At 48.3% G+C, this 12457-nt stretch overlaps 1 pseudogene; it reads right to left on the bottom strand.

The window, feature by feature from the left end:
- The window catches only part of LOC119956811, a 115900-nt pseudogene that overhangs the window by 48368 nt on the left and 55075 nt on the right, over positions 1-12457 (bottom strand).

Raw genomic sequence — 12457 nt, 5'->3', positions numbered from 1 at the left:
GCTAAGACATGGGTAGTGTGGAGGAGGGGAGAACTGTCAGGCTTCCTTTTTACTCTACTGCTTTGTTAAACATCTTGAACCCTGTACCACAAAGGGCAGCAGGGTAACACAGTGGTTAGCACAATTGCTTCACAGCTCCAGGGTCCCAGGTTCGATTCCCGGCTGGGTCACTGACTGTTCTCCCGGTATCTGCGTGGGTTTGCTCCGGATGTTCCGGTTTCCTCCCACAGTCCAAAGGTGTGTGGGTTAGGTGGATTGGCCATGATAAATTGTCCTTAGTGTCCAAAAAATGTAAAGTGGGGTTACTGGATTATGGGGATGGGGTATATACGTGGGGTAGAGTAGAGTGCTCTTTGTAAGGGCCGGTGCAGACTCGATGGGCCAAATGGCCTCCTTCTGCACTGTAAATTCTAGGATTCCATGATTCCATCCAGTCCCCCTCCACACCTGGGAGCCTCCGTACTTGTTCCAGGGTTGTCGGGTCCCAACACCCATTTTCTTTTTGTTTCGATCATTCGGGCATCACAGGCTGTGCCAGCATTTATTGCCCATCCCTAATTGCTCTTGAGGGGTAGTTGAAGAGTCAACCACATTACTGTGGATCTGGAGTCACATATCGGCCAGTCCAGGTAAGGATGGCAGATTTCCTTCCCGAAAGGACATTAGTGAACCAGGTGGGTCTTTACGATAAGTGACAATGTTTCATGGTCATCATTAAACTTTTAATTCTAGATTTCTATTGAGTTCAAATAAATTGGGTGGCGCCACTAATGCTATTTCCATTTCAGTCTGGGTTTGCTCAACAGTGCTAACCACTGTGTTACCATGCCGCCCATAGGGACCTATAACTCATTTATTACAGCTTTCAGTATATGAAATTCAAATCACAACTGGGGTAACACCACATCCATATCTTTGTAATATTAAACTGAAACAAATTGGTCAGTATGCATGCACAAGACGAACGTCAAAATCGATGCAACCGCAACTGTACCTGTGCAAACACATGGCGGAAAAATGTATCCAAGATCTTAATCCGCTGCTGCTTTGTCACGGCTTCTTTCAAAAGTGTACGCTCTTTCACTTCATGGATCAGCAGACTTATGCCATTCCTGTCTATATGTGCTTTAAAATCTTCCACAAAGGCACTACGATCTTCTTCCCCTTCAAACATCAACACCTGCGTACAAGACGTCACATTCAGATCAGGTTCATGGGATGCCACATTTTACATATTACCAAAAACATTGAGGCAGATGCATTAAATATTTAAGAGCCTGAGGGGACTTAACAGGGTAAATACCAGGAGGATATTTCCATTTGTGAAGTGGAATAGAAGTAGGGGTGGGGTGGGGGGCATTTTAAGAAAAAGAGGGCCTCACTTTTAGGACCAAGATGAGAATTTTCTTTTGCTAGGAGGGCCGTTAGACTGTGGAACTCTCTTTCCTGGGGGACAGCGGTGTTAAGCTCCGATGGTATCTCTGTAGTAAGAGCTAGAAAGGAAGCCTTGTCTTCGTCAGCTCCAGTTTAATTGTTTTGTACAATCACTTCTCCTCCAACTCCACTGTGCCACCTGTGTCCCCTTTATATTTATGTGCAGTCTATCAAACAATAAGTGTGGTCTATTAAACAATTATAGCTCCAACCCTTTCCGAACAAGTGGAGGTTTCGGTTATTGAATTTATTCGAGGCAGAGTAAGATTTTTGATAGAAATGGGAGAGTCAAGGGTTATGCGGGGGGAGGGGGGGGGGGGCAGACAGGGGGGTGGGGGCAGACAGGGGGGTGGGGGCAGACAGGAAAGTGGAGCTGAGGCCACAATCAGATTCGACCATTATCTTATTGAATGGTGGAGCAGGCTCAAAAGGGCAAAATGGTCTACTCCTGTTGTCTAAGTCTGACGTTCCTTCTGTTCTGTAGCCACTGAAGTTGGCCATTCCCTCAATACAAAATGGAGGAACGCAAAGCTTGCAGGGTAAAATGGACAAAGTTTGCAGCACCAGCAGGCTGCAACAAGCCACTGTGTATTCTGTCTGTTAAGAGAGCAGACAGCACCGAAACGAACATTCCGCATACTAATGAGGCAATCTCCGGGACAATTAGCATAGTAATGGAACGATCCCAGGGACAAAGGACAAAAATAGGGAAGTGATTGCAACATTGTATGGGAAGCCAGACACCCGGCACCAGCGGGGTTCGAAGACAAAGCACCTGAAGGCCCACCCAGTAGCCGAGGGACAGCCTCAGTATTGGGGGGATTCAAACAAATCAATTGGGAAGAGACCCAATCGATCCCCAGTAGATAGAGGGTCCGCCCAAAAGGGCGCGAAGCCCTGGGACCTATAAAAGACAGGTCCCAAACTCAGTTCATCCTTCTTGACCAGCCCGCCTCTCTTGACCAGCCCTCTCGACCAGCCTTTACCGAAGAAGACCTTGACCAAGAGAGAGGAGAGGTTCGGACAGCAGCCGCCAGCAAGTAAGTGTCTCACAACGATCGCTACCAGAGATAGACACTCCTGACCCCTTTTAACCCGTACCAACCTGAAGTCTGCGGACCCAGTGCAGAGCAAGAGGCCTTGTCCCCTGATCCGGCAGTTCCTTATTCAGATAAGTATTGGTCTATTTAGTGGTAGGAATAGTTTAGTCATCTTAGCGTGTGCATGAGTAGTTTATAATTGTATTATAATAAACTAATTTGTTTGAACTTACTAATTGGTGTATGGTTTTATTGCTTTGAACTTGACCTTGAAACTTGTGGTGGTATCTTAACGATACCTGGCGACTCCAAAGCTAAGTAACGAAACAGAGCCAAATTGAGTGTTAAGCACACTCACCCAGAACGAGCAACAGTTCCCAATATTCAGGGTTACTGGGAGAACGGCACTCAGGGAGCTGCTCACTTGAAGAGACAGTGCACACCCGGTGATTTGAATAGCCTCTCTTTCTGTGCTGTAGTTCTGCGTATTTCTGTTTAGGTGATGGCAACCAAGAGAAAACTTACACCTGTCAGCGATCAATAACTATTGCGAAGAGTAATAAGATGCGATAGTAGAACCTGCCAGAACTTCAGTGAGACACAAACAAAAGGTGCGATTTTTCTTTTCAAAACTGAACTGACGTAGTGGCTCATAAATGTTTGAAGCAAATGATTTAGTGCTCAGCTCCTGAGTTGAAATTACAATTGTGCGCTGTGACATCCAATCCATTATTGCAACACATAAGCAAATTACTGCGGATGCTGGAATCTGAAAGCAAAGAGAAAATGCTGGAAAATCTCAGCAGGTCTGGCAGCATCTGGAGGGAGAGAAAAGAGCTAACGTTTCAAGTCCAGATGGCCCTTTGTCAAAACCACGGGGATTTTAACTTGAATTCCACCCTGCATGTGACCTCCAGGATTACAGTTACCTCCAGGACATACAACCTTCTTCCAACTGCTGCTCTCGCCGCATCCTGAAAGCCACACTCAGTGCCATGCGCTGCCACATGAAGCCACTCGACATCTCTCTCCAGCAGCACTCTCTTTACTCTCTCTCAAAGCTGTCCCTGTCCCCGGTTTCATTTCATCCTTTGCATCATTCCACGCCTTGAGCTTTGACAAAGGGTCATCTGGACTCGAAACGTTAGCTCTTTTCTCTCCCTACAGATGCTGCCAGACCTGCTGATATTTTCCAGCATTTCTTTTTGGTTCCATTGTTGCAACAATACTTGTTCAAGGGAATAAAAAAAGCATACTTCTTAAAGATATGGTCAGATTCTTATGGGAGTCTGGAAGAAGATGGGTAAAGGATTCTCGTGCTGCCTCAGCAGCAGAGTAGCTGTCTGTGTGGAGTTTGTGCTTTCTCCTCGTTTCTGCGTGGGTTTCCTCCGACAGTCCAAAGATGTGCAGGTTAAGTGGATTGGCCATGGTAAAATGTCCCTTAGTGCTCAAAAGTTAGGAAGGGTTGCGGGTTTGCGGGTTTACTGGAGGGGGGGGGGGGGGGGGGGGGAAGAGTTGGCCTAGGTAGGGTGCTCTTTCAGAGGGTCGGTGCAGACTCGATGAGTCGAGTGGCCTCCTTCTGCACTGCAGGGCTTCTATGAAGGACGGCAGTTCAGACAAAAATTCAAAGGGAAGTTAGATAGATAGCAAACTGCGCTGTCACATGAGCAGGCGAGGCACTGCACTCGGAGACAAGAACAAGTTCAGCCATTGCTCCTGTGAATGGTTAGAACTGATTGAAACAAGAGACAACCCACACTCCCCCCGCCCACCCCTGTGAATGGTTAGAACTGATTGAAACAAGAGACAACCCACACTCCCCCCCCCCCCCCCCCACCCCAATGCCTACCAGCCCCAGAGCAAACCCTGGCTGGAATCGATACTGGCCATCTGCAAAAGTCAAGGCATAAACTAGTTATTGCTATACGGACTTTGTGATTACCCACTCCAAAGACTATGAATATGCAACAAACTCCCAGACACAGGTGATCAACTTTACACCAGGACGTAGAACAGACAAAAGAAGCCACCCGGCTCTATAATTAGCTGCTGGCTGGTCAGATAAAGGGAGATTCAGAGGACAATGGGTCGCGATTGAATCACCCATGGATAAACAGGAGTATCCTGTTTTACCCCTTAACAAGTTGGGGTCTGGCTAGGAAAATGGCCAGTGATGGGCGTATACCTATGACTCAATCCAAGCTTCCCGGTATAAAGAAAGGGAACATTGAACAGATCTTGGGCGACAACCTGGGAGTTGCCCAGGCACAACCATCGCAAGAAGAAAGTGCCCTGGGTTTCGAACCCAGAGAAGACATCCACATCGAGTGATCGTAGTCTCGCCAGCCTCCTTTACTAAATGCGGGTAAAACCCAGAGCTCGTCAGCCTGAGTCATATTTTCTTGAGTATTAGAATTGTGAATCAAATTGCGTTAAACTGTGAACCAGTTTTGTCCTTTGTTCACCTCGCAAATAAGGGCACTTGGGTAGGGTAAGTAAACTGGTCGAACTTATCAGAGGTTCTAATGGGACAACACACCTCTCCCCGAGGGAATTTTGAACTCTACTAAAACCCCGTCCAGTTGTGAGTGTATACTGTCTCAGGGGAGGAAAGAGGTGGCTCAGTGGAAAACTACCAAGGTAAAACGCCTAGGGCAAAACTTTAAAATTGCTGTGAGAACGTCTGACTGTGTTTTTATTTGCTTGTGCTCTAGTTTTCAAAGTCGTTAATCCTTTGCCCTCTGGGTTTTAATGTTGGCAGCACCAGTTTGTTACTGGTGCTATCTAGGTATCGATGCATTTGTATATCTTTACGGGAAACAGGATGGGCGAGACGGTCTTCCAGTCACGTGATTTTTGGCGGCGCGCCGTTCGCTGGTGACGGGATTCTCTCTTCCCGCCGCTTGTCAATGGAATTTCCCATTGAAGCCACCCCACAGTGACAGGAAATGCTTGGGCGGGATTGCGCTGCTGGTGGGTAAAGAGATTCGATTGTTGATGCAGTTAAAACATGAGGTTAGGTAGATTGGCCATGCTAGGTTGCCCCTTAGTGTGCAGGGATGTGCAGGTTTAGGCGGGGTTTATGGGAATAGGGTGGGGTGTGGGCCTCGGCAGGGTGCTCTTTCAGAGGGTCAGTGCAGACCTGATGGGCCGAATGGCCTCTTTCCGCCCTGTGGGAATCCTATGGAAACTGGCAAACGTCAGTGTGGTAGTATGACTAGAGGTACTACGGTACCTGGGAGTGTGAGCTGCTATTGGTGTAGAAGGCTTGCTGCCCATTGGCCCAAGTGGTGTCTTCTCATTGGTTGAGAGGAAGGTGGCTCCGCCTACGAGGCGGAGTATAAAAACCCATGTTTCCCAGCAGCCATCATTCTTTTTGTACTCAAGCTGCTGGGCACACTTCTTGTAGATTAAAGCCTTCGATTCGGACTACTCCTTCGTTTCTGTGTTCGTTGATCGTGCATCAGTCAGCAATTGACAATGTGATTAAAGGAAAAAGAAAGATAAATAAAGGAGATTGGGCAAATGTCTGGCCCCATTTTCAGCTTCGGTTGAAGGTTTTGTTTAACTAGTTTTGTTTCTAAGTTCATAGTTTTTTTACAATCATTTGAAAAGGCACAAGAATGGCAGGACAATGGCATAATCATCTTTCCTTAGAATATGTGCTACTATGTTCCGTGTTTAGTTAATGAGTGTTGGCTTGAATAAATTGGGAGTATTAAGGTTAACCAACCTGATAAATTGTGAAAATTAGAATATCATTGGCGGTCATTGTGACATTCCAATTATTATGTCAAGGTGTTTGTGGGAGAATTAGTAAGGCTCCACAACTAGATTAGCAGTTTAGAATTACAGTTTTGATTCTGTGATTGACTGGCTGCTTTATTATCTTAGTTAGACCAGGAAAAGTAACCTTGAGCAAGAAACCTATTGCAAAAGACTAAGAGACTTGGGAACAATTGGAGTTCAATCTAAAATGCTATCTTCTCCGATCAGCATGTTTCCTTTCAAAGTTGATTGTGTTACCAGTGCTTTTTGTTGCTTTCAATCTCAGAGGATAGAATCTGCAGTAAATTGAAGAGAATACCAAAGTTGAAAAAAGGAACCCAAAATAGGTTTCCGAGTGAGAAAATCATTTTCAAATTATTGGGGCCGGGATTTCAAGTGTTGACGCTGGCGTCAAAACCGGCGCGAGCGACTCCGACGTCAACGGGCCACCAGGACCAGGCAGTCACCCCTTTCTCGGGGGCTAGTACGGCGATGAAGTGGTGCCCGCTGTTTGAAAGCCGGTGTGCCACAATCGGCACGGGTCCGCGCATGCGCGTGGGTTGCCGTCTCCGAACAGGTTCCCGGGCGATGTGGTGGAGCCCTACAGGCGCTCAGCACGGAGGAACATAGCCCCCCTCCCCCCACCGTAATTAGTACACCTGCCGATCGGTAGGCCCCCCCGCAGCCAGGACTCCGAGGTCCCGCCGGATAGGACCATACACTTGGCCCATCAAGGCGGGGAGTATCGCCCGGGTGGGGGGGGGGGGGGGGGGGGGGGGGCGGGGGCGCTTTCAACGACCCCGCGGGCGCGATTGTCGTTGATTCTCTGGTCGCCGGAGAATCAGCGGCCCAGCGTAGGAGCAGCGTGGTGCGATTCTCGCGCCCCCGGCAATTCTTCGACCCAGCGCGGGATCGGAGAATCCTGGCCAGGGTTCGTGAAGTGACGCAATTGCATGTTCCTGCCTCTTGAAGTTAAGCAGAAAGGTTAACCTTGAGGGGTTGAGTGACCTTCTTCATTGAATTTGCTTAATAGAAACCCTCAGTGCAGACGAAGGCCATTTGGCCCATTGGGTTTGCATTGCCCCTCTGAAAGAGCACCCCATCCAAGCACACCCAGGCCCATAACCTTCGGATACTAAGGGCAATTGATCATGGGCAATCTACCTAACCTGCACACCTTTGGACTGTAGGATGAAACCGGAGCACCCGGAAGAAACCCATGCAGATTCACCGAAAATGTACACACCAAACAGCCAACCACCCAAGGTCAGAATTGAATTTTGGTCCCTGGCGCTGCGAGGCAGCAGTGTTAACCACTGTGCCACCGCGAATAGGACACTTTTTCATTAGTTGGTTTGTGGGGAGGATTCAATAACCAGGATGTGTAGTTTTCACTCGGAGGTTTCTGGGAGTATGGAACTCACTGCCTGAAAAGATATTTGAGTCAGAAACTCTGGTAACTTTGAAGAAGTATTTAGATATTCACTTGCACTGCTGTAACCTCCAGGGCTATGGGCCAAGAGCTGGAGAATGGAATTAGTGTAGTCGGATCTTTGTTGACCACCGTGGACACAAACGGCCCAATGGCCTCCTCTGTGCTGTTATGTCTTTGATCTATGAGTCCCAATTAGAACAAAAGAGGACGCCGATTGCACAGTGTCTGAGCCCCCAGCAACAAGCTGGAATGTCTCCGAACACAGGCTGGTCTGATTGACAAAAAGAGTTAGAGGTCGCAATGTCTGGTAGCACCGAAACAAAGAGTCCCCGGGGTGGGAACTGCTGACTTGATGCAGAGAGAAGCCACAGCAAATGGTGTAACAGAACAAAGGACACTTCAGAGCTGAAGAAGAGAGAGGAGGTAAGTGCTTTTAACCAGGCCCAAAGCTCTGATGGAAAGTGAATGCCCAACAAGTTGTCCAAGTCGCTGCCTTCATTTAACTGAGTACAATGCTCGCTTCTTAATAAATAAGACCATAAACAATAGGAACAGAATTTGGCCATTCGGCCCATCAAGTCTGCTCCGCCATTCAATCATGGCTGATATTTTTCCCATCCCCATTCTCCTACCATCTCCCAATAATGATCTGGCAAGGTGGGATGGTCTCCCTCTGTCACTAGCAGGGTGGGTACAGGTGGTTAAAATGAACGTGTTGCCGCGATTTCTGTTTATTTTCAAATGCCTGCCGATTTTCCTGCCAAAGGCATTTTTTAAAGAGATTGAAGGAATCATTACCTTGTTCATATGGGAAGGGAAGGTGGCCAGAGTTAGAAAGGTGCTGCTACAGAGGGGAAGGCAGGCAGGGGGTTTGGGTCTTCTAAACCTGATGTATTATTACTGGGTGGTGAATGTGGAGAAGGTGTGGAGCTGGGTCAGAGGGGTTGATTCCCAGTGGGTTAGAATGGAGGAGAGTTTGAGTCGGGGGTCGAGTTTGAAGGCGCTAGCAACAGTGCCGCTCCCGATGGCCCTGGGCAAATACTCAGGGAATCCGGTAGTAATAGCTTCATTGAGAATTTGGAGGCAGTTTCGCCAACATTTCGGGTTGGGGGGGCAGGGTCAAGGGAAATGCGATTCGGGGAAACCACAGATTTAAGCCAGGGAAGTGGGATGGAAATTTTCGGAGATGGGAGGAGAAGGCGATTAAGACACTAAAAGATTAGTTTCTTGGGGGTCGATTTGCAGGATTGAAGCAACTGGGAGCGAAGTATGGGCTGCAGGGGGATGCAGGTTCGAGATTTTGTCAGGAAGGAGATACAGAGCTTCTTGGTTGAGCCGGCCTCCACATTGCTGGAGGAGGTGCTGACGACAGGGGGACTGGAGAAGGGGGTAGTGTCGGCGGTTTACGGGGCTATTTTGGAAGAGGAGAAGGCACCACTGGAAGGGATCAAAGCAAAGTGGGAAGAAGAGTTGGGAGAGGGTATGGAGGAGGGGTTCTGGTGTAAGGTGCTCCGGAGGGTGAACACCTTCACCTCATGCACGAGGTTGGGGCTGATACAGCTGAAGGTGGTATATAGAGCACACCTCACAAGGGCGAGGATGAGCTGGCTCTTTGAGGGGGTAGAAGATGTGTGTGAACGTTGCGGGGGGTGGGGGGGGGGGGGACTCTGCTAATTATGTCCATATGTTTTGGTCCTGTCCAAAGTTGGAGGATTACTGGAAGGAGGTTTCTAGGTAATCTCTAAAGCGATGCACATGAAACTGGACCTGGGCCCTTGGGAGGCCATATTCGGGGTGTCGGACCAGCCGGGATTGGAAACGGGTGCGGAGGCAGATGTTGTAGCCTTTGCGTCGTTGATCGCCCGAAGGCGGATCCTGTTGGGATGGAGAGCAACCTCTCCACCCTCGGCCCTGGCGGGGCGGGGGGACCTGCTGGAATTCTTAACTCTTGAGAAGGTTAAGTTTGAACTGAGGGAAAGGAAGGAGGTGTTCTACAATTCATGCGCATTATTCATTATGCACTTTCAAGAACTGGATCACATCGAACATTAGTGGGGAGGTGCATTGGGAGGGTTGGGGGGGGAGGGGACTGTCTGTGTTAATGGTGACTATGGGTGATTCCTTTTTGTTATTTATGTTAACATGCGGGCTGCTGTTTGGGGGTTTGGTGGGAGCATGGGATTATTGTTGATGTGGGGATTGATCGACACCACGACACCACACAACCCTGCCAGGGCAATCTCTGCAAGACATGCCAGATAATCGACATGGACACCACCATTACACGTGGAAACACCACCCACCAGGTACGCGGCACATACTCGTGTGACTCGACCAATGTAGTCTACCTCATACGCTGCAGAAAAGGATGTCCCGAAGCGTGGTACATTGGCGAGACCATGCAGACACTGCGACAACGAATGAACGGGCATCGTGCGACAATCACCAGGCAGGAATGTTCCCTTCCAGTCGGGGAACACTTCAGCAGTCAAGGGCATTCAGCCTCTGATCTCTGAGTAAGCGTTCTCCAAGGCGGTCTTCAAGACACGCGCCAACGCAGAATTCCCGAGAAAAAACTTATAGCTAAGTTCCGCACGCATGAGTGCAGCCTCAACTGGGATCTTGGATTCATGTCGCATTACATTCATCCCCCACCATCTGGCCTGGATTTGCAAAATCCTACCAACTGTCCTGGCTTGAGACAATTCACACCTCTTTAACCTGGGATTACCCCCGATCTGTAATGTTTTGATTACCCGCAAATGCTCGCATTCCAAGCATTGTCTGGCATCTCTGACTTTGTCTATATAAACGTTTCTGGAACACACCTCTCCATTCACCTGAGGAAGGAGCAGTGCTCCGAAAGCTCGTGTTTGAAACAAACCTGTTGGACTTTAACCTGGTGTTGTAAGACTTCTTACGATGTGGTGGTTGACATTGTATTCGTTACTGCTTATTGTTTATTGTTGGCGGGTGTAAATTTGGGAGAAAATGTGAAAAAGGAGAATAAAAATAGTTTTTTAAAAAACGGACTTGAAAGAAATCGTTTCCCTCGGACTTGTTCATCTGGATCACTTTGTACCATTCTGCGTACCTTGCCAACATTAAGCAAAATCAGATGAGTAATTTTAAGCTTTGACATTCATTGTTGACAAATTAATGCGGAAACAGGCCCCAAACCAGTTGGGCAACTCCTTTTGGAGTTGGTGAATCCATGCTTTGTCGACACATCAGTTTTAAGGTGGGGCAGCTTTGAACATGCGAGAAGTCAAGCATTCGGCTAACATTTCATTTCGTTTCTGGCGAGCTAACTTGGCAGCTCAAATTCAAAGCAAACGCTGTCTCTATGGCCTATCAGTTATAAAAATAAGCCGTCACTTCTACATTTTATGGAGCTCAGCAAAGCACGCCAATTGGCCAGATTGATTCCCAGGAAAGGCAGGACTGGTCCCTAATCAAACAATGAGTAGAATTTGCTACAAAGATTAATGACAAAGTTTATTTAGATACAATCATGGGCCTTCTGGGCGAACCCTTGGAACTTCAATGTTTATTAAACTCTGTGTTCTAGTTGCACGCTATTGTTCCCTTTACCACGCATTCCCGCAAGAAAGTGGCCCTTTCTGAGCTACAGAGCCTAAGCACAGTGAACATGTTGGTATTATGGCCTTGGGTTAATTGGTAATCAGTTGCTCAAGCTGGAAGGTGTGGCAGTTGAGAATAATTTTGACTTCATCCAGCTTCGACTTGTCGGCATTTTTAACAATAATTTCTGGTTGTGAACCTTTGGATTGCCTATCCCAGCATGTTGCGGGTATCGTTGAGCATGACAATAGATAATTGGTCTCTCCAGGGAATCAAGGGAAAGGGAGAGGGGTGGGGGTGGTGGGTGGGAAAGTGGAGTTGAGTTAGGGCAGCACGGTAGCACAGTGGTTAGCACCGTGGCGTCACAGCTCCAGGGTCCCAGGGTCGATTCCCGGCTTGGGTCACTGTCTGCACGTTCACCCCGTGTCTGCATGGGTTTCCTCCGGGTGCTCCGGTTTCCTCCCACTAGTCCCGAAAGACGTGCTGCTAGGTAATTTGGACATTCTGAATTCTCAGGCGCCGGAATATGGCGACTAGGGGGTTTTCACAGTAACTTCATTGCAATGTAAGCCTACTTGTGACAATAAAGATTATTATTATAACAAGGTAATGTATCAGCCATTACCATATCGAATTGTGGAGCAGACTCGAGGAGCCGAGTGGTCTACCCCAGCCCACATTTCCTTTTTTTTTATGATAGCGACCTGCTTCTTCTTCCTGACTTGCAGACTCTTAAAGTTATCTGTACCGGCTCATATTGATCTTCCAACAGACTTCAATTGAAGGAAATCAGGATATGGGACCATACTGCTGCCCCCTTTAATGAAACCTGTTGAGACTCGGCAGGGTCAAACTTGACCAACAACTTTCAATTATACGGAGCCTTTAAACAGAGTTGAAAACCTCAAGTTGCTTCAAAGGAGAACGCTCAACCAAATTTTGACGCCGATCGCTCAGGTTGCCGGCCTTTCCCACCAGCGGGATCTTCCTGTCCCGCTGAATGCGCTGTTCTCCCTGCCCCCCCCCCCCCCCCCCCCCCACAAACACACTCCCTGCCACCTCAGTTCCCCGGCAACGGAGGATGCGAACCACGCAAAACGCTCTCAACATCTGCGTGACGGGAGATCCCGCTGGCGCCCAATGGCAGCCCGCCTCCGCTGTCGGAAAATCCTGTCCTGAGTCTTTTAAGGATATA

This window comes from Scyliorhinus canicula, chromosome 24 (genome assembly GCF_902713615.1).
Source record: "Scyliorhinus canicula chromosome 24, sScyCan1.1, whole genome shotgun sequence".
Taxonomy (NCBI): domain Eukaryota; kingdom Metazoa; phylum Chordata; class Chondrichthyes; order Carcharhiniformes; family Scyliorhinidae; genus Scyliorhinus; species Scyliorhinus canicula.
Note: the sequence above shows the minus strand (reverse complement) of the source record. Positions and strands in the feature narration are given on the sequence as shown.